Consider the following 5,247-nt stretch of genomic DNA (forward strand, 5'->3'; position numbering starts at 1 on the left):
GATATTTAAAAAACCCAAACCAGCTCACAAGTCGGTGTTCTCATGGTGTGATTCTGTGACAACAGAGCAGTACCAGTCAGAAAGGGCATTTTACACCAGGGCCTGCAAGGACAGGAGATTGGTGGGGAATGGGACAGCACAGGTGGCACCGGCTCACAGAGGGCAGAGCCATGGCTTTGCCTTCACAAACCCATCTGGGAAAGAAGCTGCCATCATCCCCGCGCAGCACCAGGCCCGTGGCTGCAGGGCAGCACTGCCTGAACGGGGGGCTGTTCACCAAAGTCACCTGGAGAAATCAGACAGGCTGGAGGAGGGACCAGGGCTTGGATACAGAGCCCTTCAGGGTCAGGTCCTGCTCCGAGCCCATGGCAGGACTTCTGCTTACAGCTTGGTCTTGGGTGAAACACTGGGGTGGGAGTGGAGGAATGGGATGAAGCACAGCACACAGGCAGGATGGTGGTATCAACAAATCTACTGAGATGGTGCCACCATGATCACAGCAACACGAAGCCGTGATTGAGGCCTGAGTATTTTCTCTAAACAAGCAGAGCTGCCTTTACAACCCTCCTGCAGACAACATGGTGTTTGCAGGTTAGAGCCAGTCAGCCCCACAAAGACAAAATTCGGCATGGGCAGCCACCCCAGCGCTGCACCAGACCTCCCAGGCAGCAGCAGCTCGCTACCACTTCACTGCTGTTGACAAAGCAAAGTTATTTCCTTCCTCCGCAGGAGTCTGAACAGGTCACCACTAGCAGGATCCCCCCTTCCTCCTGGTACCTTGCTTAAGCTTTGCTTAATGGAGTTTGCAAGGCACGCTTTGCTTCTGTGGAGCTATGAGAGGCAGCCAAGATGTCTCTGACAGTGTAAGACGGCGTTTGGGACGACCCTACGGCTGTAACTGGAGTGAAGCTGCTTGTGGGACACAACTGCCTGCTGGCTCTGGTTGCGTGGGGCTGCCAGGAAGCTGACCAAGTTACAGGGGCTTATGCAGGAGCAACAACCTTCCTTAAGGAGGGTCTTGGCTGCCTGTCACATATGGCATCAGGAGCAACTCAGAGACAACATACCTTGGAGACCTGACAGGTAAGACTATGCCTGGCTCGAGAGTCAATCACTGCTTTGATGTCAGTAATAATTTAAGTAAAGAAATATGAGACTGTGATTAGAAATTACACAGTAGCCCAGAACAAGCAGAAACACGCAGCCTCCTGCCGCACCCAGCACAGAGCTTCTTTCAACAGTGCCTACCCCAGTGCCCCCAGCCATGGAAAACTGCTCTTCTGGAGTCAGAACTGCCAGTACCTGCTTTACAGAGGCAAATGAGAGGCACTGAGCCATCTCTTTCCCTCCCCCCTCAATTCTGGCATGCCCCACCTGAGAGGCCAACACCTGGGTGGCAGCCAGGGGAGCCCCCGCCCTTGTACTCGCACAGCATCTTCCCAGTGCTGCTGCAGTATCAAACCTCAGCACTGGGGGTCCAAAATCAAGGGTGACCACTGAACACAGCCCCAGGAGCTGGCCTGTGCCACTGCCTCCTTTCCCCGCCTGAGCTACAACCCCAGGGCTCACTAAGAAAAGTGATATCTTGAAGCTCAGAGGCAACAATACTTCATTATTTTTCCAACAACAGAGATCTAACAAGGCACATGACAAAAGGGCGGGAATCGGTCGAGGTTTACATTTGCCAGTGCAAATTCAGGAAAAAGAAAAAAGATGCAAACTCAAGGTGGTGAAAAATGCTGAGAGCCAATGGATTGATACTGCTCGCTGCTGCTGCCTTTCCATCCCACAGCTCCACCCAGGACAGGCAGAGCCAAGCTTACATGGCTTTTGAGTTCCCCAGGCACTCCTGAGAGTAAACATGCCCTTAAGTACTTCTTTCTTTCTAGAACTAGGGACTGGGTTGAGCTTCTCTCTCTCTGAAGCATTTGACACCTGCTTGGATACTACAGAGTGAAGAAGAACAGACACAGAGCTTACTCCCTGCTCACACTCGAGAGCTGGGACAGCTGTTTTCCCTCAGGAGGGTGCCTGTCCCACGGGCTGCTGCTTAATGTAGCCCAGAGGCAGGGCCCTCAGCTTCTGACAGGTCATTAAACTTACCACATGCCACAGTCTAGGTACACTGCTGAAGTGCCCCTTTTCATGTGTCCCTAAAGAATCCAGACCCTGAGAAAACAGGGAGGCATTGCTGCTTGGAGGGATTTTGGCACAGAACTGCCAGATGTGACAGCCCAGAGAGCAGGAATCTTGCACAGATACTCCAAGAGATGGCTGAAAAGTACCTAAGTCACAGGTCCTGCCCCACATTGTCTCCTTTGCTCAAGTGGGATCCAGGACCTCTGGGAGCTGATGCTGGTTTTAACCAGGCTAATTGTAACACTTGAACTAGGAAGGTGCAACCACACCAGCAGAGCTGAACCTTTAGCTAGTCTCCGGAATACTTCTAGCCAAGAAAATGTTTAATTAATATGGTCCAGATTAGAGCAGACTCTGGCTGCCCCAAGGTCTTCTTGATCTGCCTTATCCCCACGTTGTGGCTTAGAAGTCAAATAAGGCTCTTGTCAGAATGGGATCACTCAGCAGCAGAAGCAGAACTAGGGATGACTTAGTGCCTACTTCATTCCCTACCTGCAGCCAGGCAGGTCTTCTACCACCACACTTGCTCCTTTTGGAATACAGATCAACCCACATCCAAAATTGAGGTAGGATAAAGAGCAATTTTGTTCTACTCTTTCCACTGAACTTTAACTGCAGGAATACCCATCTCCTCACAATGGAGCCCTATTTCACTCCTGGATTTTTCTTACCCTCACTTTCCCTCCTTCTCTTTCCGCATTTTTCCTTTCTGCTCTGCTTTACCCCATGTAATCTTTGTTTGCTTTGCTCCTCCTGCTTTCTCCCTTCCTTTCCCATCTCCAGCCCTGTACTCCTCACCCCCTGAGCCTTCTCAAGAGGCTTCTGTCCTTTCTTTTGTCCCTTGCAGCACCCACCTCTGGCCCAGGGAGATGGGAAGCCCTGGCCTGGCTGTTCTCATGAGACACACTCCAGGGACTTGCACAGCACAGCGATTTTCACAGCACTGGTTCTCTTGACAAGCCTCTTTTTTGTTCACCACTCATATTAGTAATACTGACAGGGATACAGACAGACTCTCACACAGGTAAGGTCTTGGTTTTCTGAAACAAGCCCACATCTTAAATTAACCTCTGAGAGAGGTGTTTTGTCTTTTCATGGGTCTGTAATTACCAAGCTTACCAGTGCATGGTATAAATAATTTTCTTTATTGGCAAGTTGATCAACTATGTGCTCAGCCTATACAAGACACAATGATGCAGAAACTTCTTATCCCAGATAAGAGAGAAACAGGGGGCAAATGGAAGCTAAAGAAAAGGGATAGAGAGAGTCATACTTTTCAAGTATTACATTCCATTCTGTAGAGTTACAAACAGGACTGAGCTTAAAGAAGGGTCTGAGTAAGACGGCAATAACCAGGAGACAAGATGTCTGCAGCTATCATCTTTTCCTGATCCCATCTGATTTTTGAGTCATTCCCTGGTCCAGGTCTGACCACTGAAAACAAGGATCCAACAGCACATCACTGCAAGGTTCACTCGCATGCCCTCAGACACCAGTACCTAGCTGGCTGTTGGAGGGTTCTTTGGAGAACTTTTGCCTTCTGAATGCCAGAAACTACAGAATCCACATAGTGCTCGGGAATGGCCTTTGCTGAGGTAGTTTTTTGGCCAGGCAAGCCTAAGTGCCAAATGAGTTAGCTGCATGACAAAACATCTTCCTCTTTCTCCAGGTTCCTGACTCCTACAGACTTCTCAGAAAACTCTGCAGTAACCCAGCAAGGCTGAACTTGCCCCAATCTTCAGAATTCCAAGGGAGGACAAATGGAGGTGAAAAAGGGTCAGCCGTAAAAAGACACAACAAACTCTGCCCAAAGGGGAGTGGTCGACAAGGAAGTGTAATATCGGTATTTCAGTGATTATCTGAGCAGTTCATTGAGAGAGACCCTCAGTAAAACAGTGAATTTTGGTTTAACGTCTTAATATATGATATTTTAAACCCATGTTATTTTAAAAACACATTTCATTAAAAAACGTGTATTCATCATTAGTACTTCAGAAGCAAAGAGAGCAGTGTGCAACCCAGCTGGGGAAAGAAAGAGAAACATGCACACTACAAATTCACAAATATTTCCCATTGTATCCACATGGGAAGGAAATTTCAGAGTTTACTCCCTGTATTGTGGGCTGTCACAGCTCAGTGGGCCTAAGAGGGAGATTTCACTCTGGGTTCTCCTGAATGCTGACCACGTTGCTTTTCAGGGCTATCTCTGCAACAGTACATGTAAGAAGATGATTTGAAGCCAAGGAGGTCAGAATTAGGGTTCACACTTCTAAACAGATGGAATATAGACTTGCTTTCTTAAGCCTGGTCAGCTAGGAAGGATAAACTACAATATTGTTTTTCTGCCAACAATAAAACTAACAGGTCTGCCCATAAAATGATCACCTTTTTAATTTCTAGGGTAGCAGCTTTTAATTCATATCCCCACTGACAGAAACTTGCTTATGACACAGAACAAAGCCCTGTTTTGCTAATGCAAAACATTAATTCATCCCACCAACATGGTAGCTCCTGGCTAAAAATGATGCCCTGGAAGAATCAGCCATGCTACTCACTCTATCTGCCAATTATCCCTAGAACTATTGCTTTTACTGGGTTTTGTACAGCACTAAAATCACTGCTGGCTCTAAACAAAAATAATGAGAATAATAATGACAGTACTAATCCTTCTAGCCAGGTCACATGCTCATTTTGCCACTCTGACCACTACGCACCTTTCCAGCTGTTTAAAGAACAGATTGCAAGGAGAAGGGAAAAAACAACTTCTGCAGCACTTGCTCTGAGCAATTTCTGAGCAAAGGAGCAGGGTGCTTCTTAAAGTCCTTAGCACTGGGCTGAGAGCCAGGATTGTCTCTGATATGAACTTCCTTTGTGGTCTCATCGCTTCCCTTGTAACAGAGATTTAAAAGCCACTTGTTTCCCACCAATGACAAGCAGTGACATAAGAATTAGTTAATATCTTGGTGGTGGTTTGGAAATACAAAACCACATTCAGTATGACAGCTTCCCAAAGAGCAGAAGTTTTAGTGCAAACTCATTCTATCTCAAACATTACATGAGAAAAACCCCCAAACCAATATAAACCCAGAACACAAACTTGAGCTTTAA

The sequence above is a fragment of the Lepidothrix coronata genome, unplaced genomic scaffold, assembly GCF_001604755.1.
Source record: "Lepidothrix coronata isolate B3197 unplaced genomic scaffold, Lepidothrix_coronata-1.0 Scaffold1, whole genome shotgun sequence".
Lineage (NCBI taxonomy): Eukaryota > Metazoa > Chordata > Aves > Passeriformes > Pipridae > Lepidothrix > Lepidothrix coronata.